Source organism: Anomaloglossus baeobatrachus, unplaced genomic scaffold (genome assembly GCF_048569485.1).
Source record: "Anomaloglossus baeobatrachus isolate aAnoBae1 unplaced genomic scaffold, aAnoBae1.hap1 Scaffold_2668, whole genome shotgun sequence".
Taxonomy (NCBI): Eukaryota; Metazoa; Chordata; class Amphibia; order Anura; family Aromobatidae; genus Anomaloglossus; species Anomaloglossus baeobatrachus.
The window spans coordinates 76,528-94,650 of NW_027442189.1; the positions used below are offsets into that span (position 1 = coordinate 76,528).

Here is an 18,123-nt window from a genome sequence, read left to right on the forward strand (position 1 = left end):
GCAGCCTTTTCAAGGGTTGGCTTGGGTGACAAAATGTCTTGTGTAGGCGTGGGTTTGTCTCCCTCTCGCTCTCTCTCCCTAAGATGTGTCCGGCATAGGCCAGGGTGCCACTCGAGGCCCAAACCAATTCTGGTTATCGCTTCTCGGCCTTTTGGCTAAGATCAAGTGTAGTATCTGTTCTTATCAGTTTAATATCTGATACGTCCCCTATCTGGGGACCATATATTAAATGGATTTTTAGAACAGGGAGATGGAAAAAGAGCTTGCTCTGTCCACTCCACGCATTGACCTGGTATTGCAGTACCTCCAGGAACGGTGCACCCCTTCTTAACCCAGTTTCCAAAAGCAGAACTCGATTCACCTGATTCATATTAGCCCGATTAGCGAATTGAAATGAATTTTTATCTAACACACTTTTTACTTGCTTTATTCATCCAAATAGCAAACTCATCACCACTCAACTTCACCAACTCTGCTATGTCCCGTGCAGTATCTTGTTGTCAGTCTAATCTAGATCATGTGTAATTGAATGGAATAGATCCCTTTTGGACAAAGTGGAGTCAGATGCTGCAGTGACCACAGGTGTGAGAGGATCTACAATTGGCATCTGGTGTTATCTCTCTGCTTCCACTCCAAATAAAGTTACCTGTTGTTACCTGAACGTCAAATACTAAGAATGGGCGGCCTATGAAAGAATTAGTACTTTCATTAAGTATACTAAACCGGCTAATTGGGAATAGACAAACTGTAAAAAGCCCTCTGAGAAAGCCCCTCTCTAACCTTTGTTAGTAAGCTTTTCTGTAGCCTGCCTGTTGATGTATTTTCGGTTTGAACAGTGCACAACATGAAGAGACGGAACACTGGCGGCTTGTCACAATGCCCCCCGATGACATCACAATAGCGCTGCTGCCTAGAAAACAAGCTGCGCAGAAGAAGTTGTTCTTTGGGTGGGAGGGTGGGCTAGTGGAAGGAGGGGGCAATCTCTTTTTTTCCCGGGTGGTAGGGGGATGACAGGAGAAGGGAAGCGGGTGGTGAGAAAGGTACAGAGGGCAGGGTTTGGGGGCTGGGAAGGAAAGGGAAAAGATTAGGGTTTGGGGATGATGAAAGGGCTTTCTACGGGTAAGGATGGCAAAGGGTGGCAGTGACGGAAAGTCAGGCAACCTGTCCTGTCCGTCTTTTTGTATCGTGAATTGGAAAGACTGCAAGGGGGAGGGGAGTTGCTTGCGCCCTAAAGGAGGAGTTATTCAGATTCATTGCAGTGGGCGGCGGCTGCAAAACGCACCATTCTTCTTGTTTTTGCTCTGCAAAGCAGCCTTTTCAAGGGTTGGCTTGGGTGACAAAATGTCTTGTGTAGGCGTGGGTTTGTCTCCCTCTCGCTCTCTCTCCCTAAGATGTGTCCGGCATAGGCCAGGGTGCCACTCGAGGCCCAAACCAATTCTGGTTATCGCTTCTCGGCCTTTTGGCTAAGATCAAGTGTAGTATCTGTTCTTATCAGTTTAATATCTGATACGTCCCCTATCTGGGGACCATATATTAAATGGATTTTTAGAACAGGGAGATGGAAAAAGAGCTTGCTCTGTCCACTCCACGCATTGACCTGGTATTGCAGTACCTCCAGGAACGGTGCACCCCTTCTTAACCCAGTTTCCAAAAGCAGAACTCGATTCACCTGATTCATATTAGCCCGATTAGCGAATTGAAATGAATTTTTATCTAACACACTTTTTACTTGCTTTATTCATCCAAATAGCAAACTCATCACCACTCAACTTCACCAACTCTGCTATGTCCCGTGCAGTATCTTGTTGTCAGTCTAATCTAGATCATGTGTAATTGAATGGAATAGATCCCTTTTGGACAAAGTGGAGTCAGATGCTGCAGTGACCACAGGTGTGAGAGGATCTACAATTGGCATCTGGTGTTATCTCTCTGCTTCCACTCCAAATAAAGTTACCTGTTGTTACCTGAACGTCAAATACTAAGAATGGGCGGCCTATGAAAGAATTAGTACTTTCATTAAGTATACTAAACCGGCTAATTGGGAATAGACAAACTGTAAAAAGCCCTGTGAGAAAGCCCCTCTCTAACCTTTGTTAGTAAGCTTTTCTGTAGCCTGCCTGTTGATGTATTTTCGGTTTGAACAGTGCACAACATGAAGAGACGGAACACTGGCGGCTTGTCACAATGCCCCCCGATGACATCACAATAGCGCTGCTGCCTAGAAAACAAGCTGCGCAGAAGAAGTTGTTCTTTGGGTGGGAGGGTGGGCTAGTGGAAGGAGGGGGCAATCTCTTTTTTTCCCGGGTGGTAGGGGGATGACAGGAGAAGGGAAGCGGGTGGTGAGAAAGGTACAGAGGGCAGGGTTTGGGGGCTGGGAAGGAAAGGGAAAAGATTAGGGTTTGGGGATGATGAAAGGGCTTTCTACGGGTAAGGATGGCAAAGGGTGGCAGTGACGGAAAGTCAGGCAACCTGTCCTGTCCGTCTTTTTGTATCGTGAATTGGAAAGACTGCAAGGGGGAGGGGAGTTGCTTGCGCCCTAAAGGAGGAGTTATTCAGATTCATTGCAGTGGGCGGCGGCTGCAAAACGCACCATTCTTCTTGTTTTTGCTCTGCAAAGCAGCCTTTTCAAGGGTTGGCTTGGGTGACAAAATGTCTTGTGTAGGCGTGGGTTTGTCTCCCTCTCGCTCTCTCTCCCTAAGATGTGTCCGGCATAGGCCAGGGTGCCACTCGAGGCCCAAACCAATTCTGGTTATCGCTTCTCGGCCTTTTGGCTAAGATCAAGTGTAGTATCTGTTCTTATCAGTTTAATATCTGATACGTCCCCTATCTGGGGACCATATATTAAATGGATTTTTAGAACAGGGAGATGGAAAAAGAGCTTGCTCTGTCCACTCCACGCATTGACCTGGTATTGCAGTACCTCCAGGAACGGTGCACCCCTTCTTAACCCAGTTTCCAAAAGCAGAACTCGATTCACCTGATTCATATTAGCCCGATTAGCGAATTGAAATGAATTTTTATCTAACACACTTTTTACTTGCTTTATTCATCCAAATAGCAAACTCATCACCACTCAACTTCACCAACTCTGCTATGTCCCGTGCAGTATCTTGTTGTCAGTCTAATCTAGATCATGTGTAATTGAATGGAATAGATCCCTTTTGGACAAAGTGGAGTCAGATGCTGCAGTGACCACAGGTGTGAGAGGATCTACAATTGGCATCTGGTGTTATCTCTCTGCTTCCACTCCAAATAAAGTTACCTGTTGTTACCTGAACGTCAAATACTAAGAATGGGCGGCCTATGAAAGAATTAGTACTTTCATTAAGTATACTAAACCGGCTAATTGGGAATAGACAAACTGTAAAAAGCCCTCTGAGAAAGCCCCTCTCTAACCTTTGTTAGTAAGCTTTTCTGTAGCCTGCCTGTTGATGTATTTTCGGTTTGAACAGTGCACAACATGAAGAGACGGAACACTGGCGGCTTGTCACAATGCCCCCCGATGACATCACAATAGCGCTGCTGCCTAGAAAACAAGCTGCGCAGAAGAAGTTGTTCTTTGGGTGGGAGGGTGGGCTAGTGGAAGGAGGGGGCAATCTCTTTTTTTCCCGGGTGGTAGGGGGATGACAGGAGAAGGGAAGCGGGTGGTGAGAAAGGTACAGAGGGCAGGGTTTGGGGGCTGGGAAGGAAAGGGAAAAGATTAGGGTTTGGGGATGATGAAAGGGCTTTCTACGGGTAAGGATGGCAAAGGGTGGCAGTGACGGAAAGTCAGGCAACCTGTCCTGTCCGTCTTTTTGTATCGTGAATTGGAAAGACTGCAAGGGGGAGGGGAGTTGCTTGCGCCCTAAAGGAGGAGTTATTCAGATTCATTGCAGTGGGCGGCGGCTGCAAAACGCACCATTCTTCTTGTTTTTGCTCTGCAAAGCAGCCTTTTCAAGGGTTGGCTTGGGTGACAAAATGTCTTGTGTAGGCGTGGGTTTGTCTCCCTCTCGCTCTCTCTCCCTAAGATGTGTCCGGCATAGGCCAGGGTGCCACTCGAGGCCCAAACCAATTCTGGTTATCGCTTCTCGGCCTTTTGGCTAAGATCAAGTGTAGTATCTGTTCTTATCAGTTTAATATCTGATACGTCCCCTATCTGGGGACCATATATTAAATGGATTTTTAGAACAGGGAGATGGAAAAAGAGCTTGCTCTGTCCACTCCACGCATTGACCTGGTATTGCAGTACCTCCAGGAACGGTGCACCCCTTCTTAACCCAGTTTCCAAAAGCAGAACTCGATTCACCTGATTCATATTAGCCCGATTAGCGAATTGAAATGAATTTTTATCTAACACACTTTTTACTTGCTTTATTCATCCAAATAGCAAACTCATCACCACTCAACTTCACCAACTCTGCTATGTCCCGTGCAGTATCTTGTTGTCAGTCTAATCTAGATCATGTGTAATTGAATGGAATAGATCCCTTTTGGACAAAGTGGAGTCAGATGCTGCAGTGACCACAGGTGTGAGAGGATCTACAGTTGGCATCTGGTGTTATCTCTCTGCTTCCACTCCAAATAAAGTTACCTGTTGTTACCTGAACGTCAAATACTAAGAATGGGCGGCCTATGAAAGAATTAGTACTTTCATTAAGTATACTAAACCGGCTAATTGGGAATAGACAAACTGTAAAAAGCCCTCTGAGAAAGCCCCTCTCTAACCTTTGTTAGTAAGCTTTTCTGTAGCCTGCCTGTTGATGTATTTTCGGTTTGAACAGTGCACAACATGAAGAGACGGAACACTGGCGGCTTGTCACAATGCCCCCCGATGACATCACAATAGCGCTGCTGCCTAGAAAACAAGCTGCGCAGAAGAAGTTGTTCTTTGGGTGGGAGGGTGGGCTAGTGGAAGGAGGGGGCAATCTCTTTTTTTCCCGGGTGGTAGGGGGATGACAGGAGAAGGGAAGCGGGTGGTGAGAAAGGTACAGAGGGCAGGGTTTGGGGGCTGGGAAGGAAAGGGAAAAGATTAGGGTTTCGGGATGATGAAAGGGCTTTCTACGGGTAAGGATGGCAAAGGGTGGCAGTGACGGAAAGTCAGGCAACCTGTCCTGTCCGTCTTTTTGTATCGTGAATTGGAAAGACTGCAAGGGGGAGGGGAGTTGCTTGCGCCCTAAAGGAGGAGTTATTCAGATTCATTGCAGTGGGCGGCGGCTGCAAAACGCACCATTCTTCTTGTTTTTGCTCTGCAAAGCAGCCTTTTCAAGGGTTGGCTTGGGTGACAAAATGTCTTGTGTAGGCGTGGGTTTGTCTCCCTCTCGCTCTCTCTCCCTAAGATGTGTCCGGCATAGGCCAGGGTGCCACTCGAGGCCCAAACCAATTCTGGTTATCGCTTCTCGGCCTTTTGGCTAAGATCAAGTGTAGTATCTGTTCTTATCAGTTTAATATCTGATACGTCCCCTATCTGGGGACCATATATTAAATGGATTTTTAGAACAGGGAGATGGAAAAAGAGCTTGCTCTGTCCACTCCACGCATTGACCTGGTATTGCAGTACCTCCAGGAACGGTGCACCCCTTCTTAACCCAGTTTCCAAAAGCAGAACTCGATTCACCTGATTCATATTAGCCCGATTAGCGAATTGAAATGAATTTTTATCTAACACACTTTTTACTTGCTTTATTCATCCAAATAGCAAACTCATCACCACTCAACTTCACCAACTCTGCTATGTCCCGTGCAGTATCTTGTTGTCAGTCTAATCTAGATCATGTGTAATTGAATGGAATAGATCCCTTTTGGACAAAGTGGAGTCAGATGCTGCAGTGACCACAGGTGTGAGAGGATCTACAATTGGCATCTGGTGTTATCTCTCTGCTTCCACTCCAAATAAAGTTACCTGTTGTTACCTGAACGTCAAATACTAAGAATGGGCGGCCTATGAAAGAATTAGTACTTTCATTAAGTATACTAAACCGGCTAATTGGGAATAGACAAACTGTAAAAAGCCCTCTGAGAAAGCCCCTCTCTAACCTTTGTTAGTAAGCTTTTCTGTAGCCTGCCTGTTGATGTATTTTCGGTTTGAACAGTGCACAACATGAAGAGACGGAACACTGGCGGCTTGTCACAATGCCCCCCGATGACATCACAATAGCGCTGCTGCCTAGAAAACAAGCTGCGCAGAAGAAGTTGTTCTTTGGGTGGGAGGGTGGGCTAGTGGAAGGAGGGGGCAATCTCTTTTTTTCCCGGGTGGTAGGGGGATGACAGGAGAAGGGAAGCGGGTGGTGAGAAAGGTACAGAGGGCAGGGTTTGGGGGCTGGGAAGGAAAGGGAAAAGATTAGGGTTTGGGGATGATGAAAGGGCTTTCTACGGGTAAGGATGGCAAAGGGTGGCAGTGACGGAAAGTCAGGCAACCTGTCCTGTCCGTCTTTTTGTATCGTGAATTGGAAAGACTGCAAGGGGGAGGGGAGTTGCTTGCGCCCTAAAGGAGGAGTTATTCAGATTCATTGCAGTGGGCGGCGGCTGCAAAACGCACCATTCTTCTTGTTTTTGCTCTGCAAAGCAGCCTTTTCAAGGGTTGGCTTGGGTGACAAAATGTCTTGTGTAGGCGTGGGTTTGTCTCCCTCTCGCTCTCTCTCCCTAAGATGTGTCCGGCATAGGCCAGGGTGCCACTCGAGGCCCAAACCAATTCTGGTTATCGCTTCTCGGCCTTTTGGCTAAGATCAAGTGTAGTATCTGTTCTTATCAGTTTAATATCTGATACGTCCCCTATCTGGGGACCATATATTAAATGGATTTTTAGAACAGGGAGATGGAAAAAGAGCTTGCTCTGTCCACTCCACGCATTGACCTGGTATTGCAGTACCTCCAGGAACGGTGCACCCCTTCTTAACCCAGTTTCCAAAAGCAGAACTCGATTCACCTGATTCATATTAGCCCGATTAGCGAATTGAAATGAATTTTTATCTAACACACTTTTTACTTGCTTTATTCATCCAAATAGCAAACTCATCACCACTCAACTTCACCAACTCTGCTATGTCCCGTGCAGTATCTTGTTGTCAGTCTAATCTAGATCATGTGTAATTGAATGGAATAGATCCCTTTTGGACAAAGTGGAGTCAGATGCTGCAGTGACCACAGGTGTGAGAGGATCTACAATTGGCATCTGGTGTTATCTCTCTGCTTCCACTCCAAATAAAGTTACCTGTTGTTACCTGAACGTCAAATACTAAGAATGGGCGGCCTATGAAAGAATTAGTACTTTCATTAAGTATACTAAACCGGCTAATTGGGAATAGACAAACTGTAAAAAGCCCTCTGAGAAAGCCCCTCTCTAACCTTTGTTAGTAAGCTTTTCTGTAGCCTGCCTGTTGATGTATTTTCGGTTTGAACAGTGCACAACATGAAGAGACGGAACACTGGCGGCTTGTCACAATGCCCCCCGATGACATCACAATAGCGCTGCTGCCTAGAAAACAAGCTGCGCAGAAGAAGTTGTTCTTTGGGTGGGAGGGTGGGCTAGTGGAAGGAGGGGGCAATCTCTTTTTTTCCCGGGTGGTAGGGGGATGACAGGAGAAGGGAAGCGGGTGGTGAGAAAGGTACAGAGGGCAGGGTTTGGGGGCTGGGAAGGAAAGGGAAAAGATTAGGGTTTGGGGATGATGAAAGGGCTTTCTACGGGTAAGGATGGCAAAGGGTGGCAGTGACGGAAAGTCAGGCAACCTGTCCTGTCCGTCTTTTTGTATCGTGAATTGGAAAGACTGCAAGGGGGAGGGGAGTTGCTTGCGCCCTAAAGGAGGAGTTATTCAGATTCATTGCAGTGGGCGGCGGCTGCAAAACGCACCATTCTTCTTGTTTTTGCTCTGCAAAGCAGCCTTTTCAAGGGTTGGCTTGGGTGACAAAATGTCTTGTGTAGGCGTGGGTTTGTCTCCCTCTCGCTCTCTCTCCCTAAGATGTGTCCGGCATAGGCCAGGGTGCCACTCGAGGCCCAAACCAATTCTGGTTATCGCTTCTCGGCCTTTTGGCTAAGATCAAGTGTAGTATCTGTTCTTATCAGTTTAATATCTGATACGTCCCCTATCTGGGGACCATATATTAAATGGATTTTTAGAACAGGGAGATGGAAAAAGAGCTTGCTCTGTCCACTCCACGCATTGACCTGGTATTGCAGTACCTCCAGGAACGGTGCACCCCTTCTTAACCCAGTTTCCAAAAGCAGAACTCGATTCACCTGATTCATATTAGCCCGATTAGCGAATTGAAATGAATTTTTATCTAACACACTTTTTACTTGCTTTATTCATCCAAATAGCAAACTCATCACCACTCAACTTCACCAACTCTGCTATGTCCCGTGCAGTATCTTGTTGTCAGTCTAATCTAGATCATGTGTAATTGAATGGAATAGATCCCTTTTGGACAAAGTGGAGTCAGATGCTGCAGTGACCACAGGTGTGAGAGGATCTACAATTGGCATCTGGTGTTATCTCTCTGCTTCCACTCCAAATAAAGTTACCTGTTGTTACCTGAACGTCAAATACTAAGAATGGGCGGCCTATGAAAGAATTAGTACTTTCATTAAGTATACTAAACCGGCTAATTGGGAATAGACAAACTGTAAAAAGCCCTCTGAGAAAGCCCCTCTCTAACCTTTGTTAGTAAGCTTTTCTGTAGCCTGCCTGTTGATGTATTTTCGGTTTGAACAGTGCACAACATGAAGAGACGGAACACTGGCGGCTTGTCACAATGCCCCCCGATGACATCACAATAGCGCTGCTGCCTAGAAAACAAGCTGCGCAGAAGAAGTTGTTCTTTGGGTGGGAGGGTGGGCTAGTGGAAGGAGGGGGCAATCTCTTTTTTTCCCGGGTGGTAGGGGGATGACAGGAGAAGGGAAGCGGGTGGTGAGAAAGGTACAGAGGGCAGGGTTTGGGGGCTGGGAAGGAAAGGGAAAAGATTAGGGTTTGGGGATGATGAAAGGGCTTTCTACGGGTAAGGATGGCAAAGGGTGGCAGTGACGGAAAGTCAGGCAACCTGTCCTGTCCGTCTTTTTGTATCGTGAATTGGAAAGACTGCAAGGGGGAGGGGAGTTGCTTGCGCCCTAAAGGAGGAGTTATTCAGATTCATTGCAGTGGGCGGCGGCTGCAAAACGCACCATTCTTCTTGTTTTTGCTCTGCAAAGCAGCCTTTTCAAGGGTTGGCTTGGGTGACAAAATGTCTTGTGTAGGCGTGGGTTTGTCTCCCTCTCGCTCTCTCTCCCTAAGATGTGTCCGGCATAGGCCAGGGTGCCACTCGAGGCCCAAACCAATTCTGGTTATCGCTTCTCGGCCTTTTGGCTAAGATCAAGTGTAGTATCTGTTCTTATCAGTTTAATATCTGATACGTCCCCTATCTGGGGACCATATATTAAATGGATTTTTAGAACAGGGAGATGGAAAAAGAGCTTGCTCTGTCCACTCCACGCATTGACCTGGTATTGCAGTACCTCCAGGAACGGTGCACCCCTTCTTAACCCAGTTTCCAAAAGCAGAACTCGATTCACCTGATTCATATTAGCCCGATTAGCGAATTGAAATGAATTTTTATCTAACACACTTTTTACTTGCTTTATTCATCCAAATAGCAAACTCATCACCACTCAACTTCACCAACTCTGCTATGTCCCGTGCAGTATCTTGTTGTCAGTCTAATCTAGATCATGTGTAATTGAATGGAATAGATCCCTTTTGGACAAAGTGGAGTCAGATGCTGCAGTGACCACAGGTGTGAGAGGATCTACAATTGGCATCTGGTGTTATCTCTCTGCTTCCACTCCAAATAAAGTTACCTGTTGTTACCTGAACGTCAAATACTAAGAATGGGCGGCCTATGAAAGAATTAGTACTTTCATTAAGTATACTAAACCGGCTAATTGGGAATAGACAAACTGTAAAAAGCCCTCTGAGAAAGCCCCTCTCTAACCTTTGTTAGTAAGCTTTTCTGTAGCCTGCCTGTTGATGTATTTTCGGTTTGAACAGTGCACAACATGAAGAGACGGAACACTGGCGGCTTGTCACAATGCCCCCCGATGACATCACAATAGCGCTGCTGCCTAGAAAACAAGCTGCGCAGAAGAAGTTGTTCTTTGGGTGGGAGGGTGGGCTAGTGGAAGGAGGGGGCAATCTCTTTTTTTCCCGGGTGGTAGGGGGATGACAGGAGAAGGGAAGCGGGTGGTGAGAAAGGTACAGAGGGCAGGGTTTGGGGGCTGGGAAGGAAAGGGAAAAGATTAGGGTTTGGGGATGATGAAAGGGCTTTCTACGGGTAAGGATGGCAAAGGGTGGCAGTGACGGAAAGTCAGGCAACCTGTCCTGTCCGTCTTTTTGTATCGTGAATTGGAAAGACTGCAAGGGGGAGGGGAGTTGCTTGCGCCCTAAAGGAGGAGTTATTCAGATTCATTGCAGTGGGCGGCGGCTGCAAAACGCACCATTCTTCTTGTTTTTGCTCTGCAAAGCAGCCTTTTCAAGGGTTGGCTTGGGTGACAAAATGTCTTGTGTAGGCGTGGGTTTGTCTCCCTCTCGCTCTCTCTCCCTAAGATGTGTCCGGCATAGGCCAGGGTGCCACTCGAGGCCCAAACCAATTCTGGTTATCGCTTCTCGGCCTTTTGGCTAAGATCAAGTGTAGTATCTGTTCTTATCAGTTTAATATCTGATACGTCCCCTATCTGGGGACCATATATTAAATGGATTTTTAGAACAGGGAGATGGAAAAAGAGCTTGCTCTGTCCACTCCACGCATTGACCTGGTATTGCAGTACCTCCAAGAACGGTGCACCCCTTCTTAACCCAGTTTCCAAAAGCAGAACTCGATTCACCTGATTCATATTAGCCCGATTAGCGAATTGAAATGAATTTTTATCTAACACACTTTTTACTTGCTTTATTCATCCAAATAGCAAACTCATCACCACTCAACTTCACCAACTCTGCTATGTCCCGTGCAGTATCTTGTTGTCAGTCTAATCTAGATCATGTGTAATTGAATGGAATAGATCCCTTTTGGACAAAGTGGAGTCAGATGCTGCAGTGACCACAGGTGTGAGAGGATCTACAATTGGCATCTGGTGTTATCTCTCTGCTTCCACTCCAAATAAAGTTACCTGTTGTTACCTGAACGTCAAATACTAAGAATGGGCGGCCTATGAAAGAATTAGTACTTTCATTAAGTATACTAAACCGGCTAATTGGGAATAGACAAACTGTAAAAAGCCCTCTGAGAAAGCCCCTCTCTAACCTTTGTTAGTAAGCTTTTCTGTAGCCTGCCTGTTGATGTATTTTCGGTTTGAACAGTGCACAACATGAAGAGACGGAACACTGGCGGCTTGTCACAATGCCCCCCGATGACATCACAATAGCGCTGCTGCCTAGAAAACAAGCTGCGCAGAAGAAGTTGTTCTTTGGGTGGGAGGGTGGGCTAGTGGAAGGAGGGGGCAATCTCTTTTTTTCCCGGGTGGTAGGGGGATGACAGGAGAAGGGAAGCGGGTGGTGAGAAAGGTACAGAGGGCAGGGTTTGGGGGCTGGGAAGGAAAGGGAAAAGATTAGGGTTTGGGGATGATGAAAGGGCTTTCTACGGGTAAGGATGGCAAAGGGTGGCAGTGACGGAAAGTCAGGCAACCTGTCCTGTCCGTCTTTTTGTATCGTGAATTGGAAAGACTGCAAGGGGGAGGGGAGTTGCTTGCGCCCTAAAGGAGGAGTTATTCAGATTCATTGCAGTGGGCGGCGGCTGCAAAACGCACCATTCTTCTTGTTTTTGCTCTGCAAAGCAGCCTTTTCAAGGGTTGGCTTGGGTGACAAAATGTCTTGTGTAGGCGTGGGTTTGTCTCCCTCTCGCTCTCTCTCCCTAAGATGTGTCCGGCATAGGCCAGGGTGCCACTCGAGGCCCAAACCAATTCTGGTTATCGCTTCTCGGCCTTTTGGCTAAGATCAAGTGTAGTATCTGTTCTTATCAGTTTAATATCTGATACGTCCCCTATCTGGGGACCATATATTAAATGGATTTTTAGAACAGGGAGATGGAAAAAGAGCTTGCTCTGTCCACTCCACGCATTGACCTGGTATTGCAGTACCTCCAGGAACGGTGCACCCCTTCTTAACCCAGTTTCCAAAAGCAGAACTCGATTCACCTGATTCATATTAGCCCGATTAGCGAATTGAAATGAATTTTTATCTAACACACTTTTTACTTGCTTTATTCATCCAAATAGCAAACTCATCACCACTCAACTTCACCAACTCTGCTATGTCCCGTGCAGTATCTTGTTGTCAGTCTAATCTAGATCATGTGTAATTGAATGGAATAGATCCCTTTTGGACAAAGTGGAGTCAGATGCTGCAGTGACCACAGGTGTGAGAGGATCTACAATTGGCATCTGGTGTTATCTCTCTGCTTCCACTCCAAATAAAGTTACCTGTTGTTACCTGAACGTCAAATACTAAGAATGGGCGGCCTATGAAAGAATTAGTACTTTCATTAAGTATACTAAACCGGCTAATTGGGAATAGACAAACTGTAAAAAGCCCTCTGAGAAAGCCCCTCTCTAACCTTTGTTAGTAAGCTTTTCTGTAGCCTGCCTGTTGATGTATTTTCGGTTTGAACAGTGCACAACATGAAGAGACGGAACACTGGCGGCTTGTCACAATGCCCCCCGATGACATCACAATAGCGCTGCTGCCTAGAAAACAAGCTGCGCAGAAGAAGTTGTTCTTTGGGTGGGAGGGTGGGCTAGTGGAAGGAGGGGGCAATCTCTTTTTTTCCCGGGTGGTAGGGGGATGACAGGAGAAGGGAAGCGGGTGGTGAGAAAGGTACAGAGGGCAGGGTTTGGGGGCTGGGAAGGAAAGGGAAAAGATTAGGGTTTGGGGATGATGAAAGGGCTTTCTACGGGTAAGGATGGCAAAGGGTGGCAGTGACGGAAAGTCAGGCAACCTGTCCTGTCCGTCTTTTTGTATCGTGAATTGGAAAGACTGCAAGGGGGAGGGGAGTTGCTTGCGCCCTAAAGGAGGAGTTATTCAGATTCATTGCAGTGGGCGGCGGCTGCAAAACGCACCATTCTTCTTGTTTTTGCTCTGCAAAGCAGCCTTTTCAAGGGTTGGCTTGGGTGACAAAATGTCTTGTGTAGGCGTGGGTTTGTCTCCCTCTCGCTCTCTCTCCCTAAGATGTGTCCGGCATAGGCCAGGGTGCCACTCGAGGCCCAAACCAATTCTGGTTATCGCTTCTCGGCCTTTTGGCTAAGATCAAGTGTAGTATCTGTTCTTATCAGTTTAATATCTGATACGTCCCCTATCTGGGGACCATATATTAAATGCATTTTTAGAACAGGGAGATGGAAAAAGAGCTTGCTCTGTCCACTCCACGCATTGACCTGGTATTGCAGTACCTCCAGGAACGGTGCACCCCTTCTTAACCCAGTTTCCAAAAGCAGAACTCGATTCACCTGATTCATATTAGCCCGATTAGCGAATTGAAATGAATTTTTATCTAACACACTTTTTACTTGCTTTATTCATCCAAATAGCAAACTCATCACCACTCAACTTCACCAACTCTGCTATGTCCCGTGCAGTATCTTGTTGTCAGTCTAATCTAGATTATGTGTAATTGAATGGAATAGATCCCTTTTGGACAAAGTGGAGTCAGATGCTGCAGTGACCACAGGTGTGAGAGGATCTACAATTGGCATCTGGTGTTATCTCTCTGCTTCCACTCCAAATAAAGTTACCTGTTGTTACCTGAACGTCAAATACTAAGAATGGGCGGCCTATGAAAGAATTAGTACTTTCATTAAGTATACTAAACCGGCTAATTGGGAATAGACAAACTGTAAAAAGCCCTCTGAGAAAGCCCCTCTCTAACCTTTGTTAGTAAGCTTTTCTGTAGCCTGCCTGTTGATGTATTTTCGGTTTGAACAGTGCACAACATGAAGAGACGGAACACTGGCGGCTTGTCACAATGCCCCCCGATGACATCACAATAGCGCTGCTGCCTAGAAAACAAGCTGCGCAGAAGAAGTTGTTCTTTGGGTGGGAGGGTGGGCTAGTGGAAGGAGGGGGCAATCTCTTTTTTTCCCGGGTGGTAGGGGGATGACAGGAGAAGGGAAGCGGGTGGTGAGAAAGGTACAGAGGGCAGGGTTTGGGGGCTGGGAAGGAAAGGGAAAAGATTAGGGTTTGGGGATGATGAAAGGGCTTTCTACGGGTAAGGATGGCAAAGGGTGGCAGTGACGGAAAGTCAGGCAACCTGTCCTGTCCGTCTTTTTGTATCGTGAATTGGAAAGACTGCAAGGGGGAGGGGAGTTGCTTGCGCCCTAAAGGAGGAGTTATTCAGATTCATTGCAGTGGGCGGCGGCTGCAAAACGCACCATTCTTCTTGTTTTTGCTCTGCAAAGCAGCCTTTTCAAGGGTTGGCTTGGGTGACAAAATGTCTTGTGTAGGCGTGGGTTTGTCTCCCTCTCGCTCTCTCTCCCTAAGATGTGTCCGGCATAGGCCAGGGTGCCACTCGAGGCCCAAACCAATTCTGGTTATCGCTTCTCGGCCTTTTGGCTAAGATCAAGTGTAGTATCTGTTCTTATCAGTTTAATATCTGATACGTCCCCTATCTGGGGACCATATATTAAATGGATTTTTAGAACAGGGAGATGGAAAAAGAGCTTGCTCTGTCCACTCCACGCATTGACCTGGTATTGCAGTACCTCCAGGAACGGTGCACCCCTTCTTAACCCAGTTTCCAAAAGCAGAACTCGATTCACCTGATTCATATTAGCCCGATTAGCGAATTGAAATGAATTTTTATCTAACACACTTTTTACTTGCTTTATTCATCCAAATAGCAAACTCATCACCACTCAACTTCACCAACTCTGCTATGTCCCGTGCAGTATCTTGTTGTCAGTCTAATCTAGATCATGTGTAATTGAATGGAATAGATCCCTTTTGGACAAAGTGGAGTCAGATGCTGCAGTGACCACAGGTGTGAGAGGATCTACAATTGGCATCTGGTGTTATCTCTCTGCTTCCACTCCAAATAAAGTTACCTGTTGTTACCTGAACGTCAAATACTAAGAATGGGCGGCCTATGAAAGAATTAGTACTTTCATTAAGTATACTAAACCGGCTAATTGGGAATAGACAAACTGTAAAAAGCCCTCTGAGAAAGCCCCTCTCTAACCTTTGTTAGTAAGCTTTTCTGTAGCCTGCCTGTTGATGTATTTTCGGTTTGAACAGTGCACAACATGAAGAGACGGAACACTGGCGGCTTGTCACAATGCCCCCCGATGACATCACAATAGCGCTGCTGCCTAGAAAACAAGCTGCGCAGAAGAAGTTGTTCTTTGGGTGGGAGGGTGGGCTAGTGGAAGGAGGGGGCAATCTCTTTTTTTCCCGGGTGGTAGGGGGATGACAGGAGAAGGGAAGCGGGTGGTGAGAAAGGTACAGAGGGCAGGGTTTGGGGGCTGGGAAGGAAAGGGAAAAGATTAGGGTTTGGGGATGATGAAAGGGCTTTCTACGGGTAAGGATGGCAAAGGGTGGCAGTGACGGAAAGTCAGGCAACCTGTCCTGTCCGTCTTTTTGTATCGTGAATTGGAAAGACTGCAAGGGGGAGGGGAGTTGCTTGCGCCCTAAAGGAGGAGTTATTCAGATTCATTGCAGTGGGCGGCGGCTGCAAAACGCACCATTCTTCTTGTTTTTGCTCTGCAAAGCAGCCTTTTCAAGGGTTGGCTTGGGTGACAAAATGTCTTGTGTAGGCGTGGGTTTGTCTCCCTCTCGCTCTCTCTCCCTAAGATGTGTCCGGCATAGGCCAGGGTGCCACTCGAGGCCCAAACCAATTCTGGTTATCGCTTCTCGGCCTTTTGGCTAAGATCAAGTGTAGTATCTGTTCTTATCAGTTTAATATCTGATACGTCCCCTATCTGGGGACCATATATTAAATGGATTTTTAGAACAGGGAGATGGAAAAAGAGCTTGCTCTGTCCACTCCACGCATTGACCTGGTATTGCAGTACCTCCAGGAACGGTGCACCCCTTCTTAACCCAGTTTCCAAAAGCAGAACTCGATTCACCTGATTCATATTAGCCCGATTAGCGAATTGAAATGAATTTTTATCTAACACACTTTTTACTTGCTTTATTCATCCAAATAGCAAACTCATCACCACTCAACTTCACCAACTCTGCTATGTCCCGTGCAGTATCTTGTTGTCAGTCTAATCTAGATCATGTGTAATTGAATGGAATAGATCCCTTTTGGACAAAGTGGAGTCAGATGCTGCAGTGACCACAGGTGTGAGAGGATCTACAATTGGCATCTGGTGTTATCTCTCTGCTTCCACTCCAAATAAAGTTACCTGTTGTTACCTGAACGTCAAATACTAAGAATGGGCGGCCTATGAAAGAATTAGTACTTTCATTAAGTATACTAAACCGGCTAATTGGGAATAGACAAACTGTAAAAAGCCCTCTGAGAAAGCCCCTCTCTAACCTTTGTTAGTAAGCTTTTCTGTAGCCTGCCTGTTGATGTATTTTCGGTTTGAACAGTGCACAACATGAAGAGACGGAACACTGGCGGCTTGTCACAATGCCCCCCGATGACATCACAATAGCGCTGCTGCCTAGAAAACAAGCTGCGCAGAAGAAGTTGTTCTTTGGGTGGGAGGGTGGGCTAGTGGAAGGAGGGGGCAATCTCTTTTTTTCCCAGGTGGTAGGGGGATGACAGGAGAAGGGAAGCGGGTGGTGAGAAAGGTACAGAGGGCAGGGTTTGGGGGCTGGGAAGGAAAGGGAAAAGATTAGGGTTTGGGGATGATGAAAGGGCTTTCTACGGGTAAGGATGGCAAAGGGTGGCAGTGACGGAAAGTCAGGCAACCTGTCCTGTCCGTCTTTTTGTATCGTGAATTGGAAAGACTGCAAGGGGGAGGGGAGTTGCTTGCGCCCTAAAGGAGGAGTTATTCAGATTCATTGCAGTGGGCGGCGGCTGCAAAACGCACCATTCTTCTTGTTTTTGCTCTGCAAAGCAGCCTTTTCAAGGGTTGGCTTGGGTGACAAAATGTCTTGTGTAGGCGTGGGTTTGTCTCCCTCTCGCTCTCTCTCCCTAAGATGTGTCCGGCATAGGCCAGGGTGCCACTCGAGGCCCAAACCAATTCTGGTTATCGCTTCTCGGCCTTTTGGCTAAGATCAAGTGTAGTATCTGTTCTTATCAGTTTAATATCTGATACGTCCCCTATCTGGGGACCATATATTAAATGGATTTTTAGAACAGGGAGATGGAAAAAGAGCTTGCTCTGTCCACTCCACGCATTGACCTGGTATTGCAGTACCTCCAGGAACGGTGCACCCCTTCTTAACCCAGTTTCCAAAAGCAGAACTCGATTCACCTGATTCATATTAGCCCGATTAGCGAATTGAAATGAATTTTTATCTAACACACTTTTTACTTGCTTTATTCATCCAAATAGCAAACTCATCACCACTCAACTTCACCAACTCTGCTATGTCCCGTGCAGTATCTTGTTGTCAGTCTAATCTAGATCATGTGTAATTGAATGGAATAGATCCCTTTTGGACAAAGTGGAGTCAGATGCTGCAGTGACCACAGGTGTGAGAGGATCTACAATTGGCATCTGGTGTTATCTCTCTGCTTCCACTCCAAATAAAGTTACCTGTTGTTACCTGAACGTCAAATACTAAGAATGGGCGGCCTATGAAAGAATTAGTACTTTCATTAAGTATACTAAACCGGCTAATTGGGAATAGACAAACTGTAAAAAGCCCTCTGAGAAAGCCCCTCTCTAACCTTTGTTAGTAAGCTTTTCTGTAGCCTGCCTGTTGATGTATTTTCGGTTTGAACAGTGCACAACATGAAGAGACGGAACACTGGCGGCTTGTCACAATGCCCCCCGATGACATCACAATAGCGCTGCTGCCTAGAAAACAAGCTGCGCAGAAGAAGTTGTTCTTTGGGTGGGAGGGTGGGCTAGTGGAAGGAGGGGGCAATCTCTTTTTTTCCCGGGTGGTAGGGGGATGACAGGAGAAGGGAAGCGGGTGGTGAGAAAGGTACAGAGGGCAGGGTTTGGGGGCTGGGAAGGAAAGGGAAAAGATTAGGGTTTGGGGATGATGAAAGGGCTTTCTACGG

General features: G+C 46.7%; 14 non-coding genes across 14 annotated transcripts; all 14 read left to right on the forward strand.

The window, feature by feature from the left end:
- Positions 1-135: 135 nt before the first annotated feature.
- On the forward strand, positions 136-326 carry LOC142264612 (U2 spliceosomal RNA). Its single transcript, XR_012731085.1, has one exon. It is a non-coding gene; the product is annotated as a U2 spliceosomal RNA (small nuclear RNA).
- A 1,117-nt stretch (positions 327-1,443) lies between these two features.
- LOC142264615 (U2 spliceosomal RNA) lies at positions 1,444-1,634 on the forward strand. The gene has a single exon (XR_012731087.1). It is a non-coding gene; the product is annotated as a U2 spliceosomal RNA (small nuclear RNA).
- A 1,117-nt stretch (positions 1,635-2,751) lies between these two features.
- Positions 2,752-2,942, forward strand: LOC142264616 (U2 spliceosomal RNA). Its single transcript, XR_012731088.1, has one exon. It is a non-coding gene; the product is annotated as a U2 spliceosomal RNA (small nuclear RNA).
- Positions 2,943-4,059: 1,117 nt separating this feature from the next.
- On the forward strand, positions 4,060-4,250 carry LOC142264617 (U2 spliceosomal RNA). The gene has a single exon (XR_012731089.1). It is a non-coding gene; the product is annotated as a U2 spliceosomal RNA (small nuclear RNA).
- A 1,117-nt stretch (positions 4,251-5,367) lies between these two features.
- Positions 5,368-5,558, forward strand: LOC142264618 (U2 spliceosomal RNA). Its single transcript, XR_012731090.1, has one exon. It is a non-coding gene; the product is annotated as a U2 spliceosomal RNA (small nuclear RNA).
- A 1,117-nt stretch (positions 5,559-6,675) lies between these two features.
- Positions 6,676-6,866, forward strand: LOC142264619 (U2 spliceosomal RNA). Its single transcript, XR_012731091.1, has one exon. It is a non-coding gene; the product is annotated as a U2 spliceosomal RNA (small nuclear RNA).
- Positions 6,867-7,983: 1,117 nt separating this feature from the next.
- Positions 7,984-8,174, forward strand: LOC142264483 (U2 spliceosomal RNA). Its single transcript, XR_012730973.1, has one exon. It is a non-coding gene; the product is annotated as a U2 spliceosomal RNA (small nuclear RNA).
- A 1,117-nt stretch (positions 8,175-9,291) lies between these two features.
- On the forward strand, positions 9,292-9,482 carry LOC142264484 (U2 spliceosomal RNA). Its single transcript, XR_012730974.1, has one exon. It is a non-coding gene; the product is annotated as a U2 spliceosomal RNA (small nuclear RNA).
- A 1,117-nt stretch (positions 9,483-10,599) lies between these two features.
- LOC142264553 (U2 spliceosomal RNA) lies at positions 10,600-10,790 on the forward strand. Its single transcript, XR_012731037.1, has one exon. It is a non-coding gene; the product is annotated as a U2 spliceosomal RNA (small nuclear RNA).
- A 1,117-nt stretch (positions 10,791-11,907) lies between these two features.
- LOC142264485 (U2 spliceosomal RNA) lies at positions 11,908-12,098 on the forward strand. Its single transcript, XR_012730975.1, has one exon. It is a non-coding gene; the product is annotated as a U2 spliceosomal RNA (small nuclear RNA).
- Positions 12,099-13,215: 1,117 nt separating this feature from the next.
- On the forward strand, positions 13,216-13,406 carry LOC142264546 (U2 spliceosomal RNA). Its single transcript, XR_012731031.1, has one exon. It is a non-coding gene; the product is annotated as a U2 spliceosomal RNA (small nuclear RNA).
- A 1,117-nt stretch (positions 13,407-14,523) lies between these two features.
- On the forward strand, positions 14,524-14,714 carry LOC142264486 (U2 spliceosomal RNA). The gene has a single exon (XR_012730976.1). It is a non-coding gene; the product is annotated as a U2 spliceosomal RNA (small nuclear RNA).
- A 1,117-nt stretch (positions 14,715-15,831) lies between these two features.
- LOC142264487 (U2 spliceosomal RNA) lies at positions 15,832-16,022 on the forward strand. Its single transcript, XR_012730977.1, has one exon. It is a non-coding gene; the product is annotated as a U2 spliceosomal RNA (small nuclear RNA).
- A 1,117-nt stretch (positions 16,023-17,139) lies between these two features.
- Positions 17,140-17,330, forward strand: LOC142264489 (U2 spliceosomal RNA). Its single transcript, XR_012730979.1, has one exon. It is a non-coding gene; the product is annotated as a U2 spliceosomal RNA (small nuclear RNA).
- Positions 17,331-18,123: the final 793 nt, after the last annotated feature.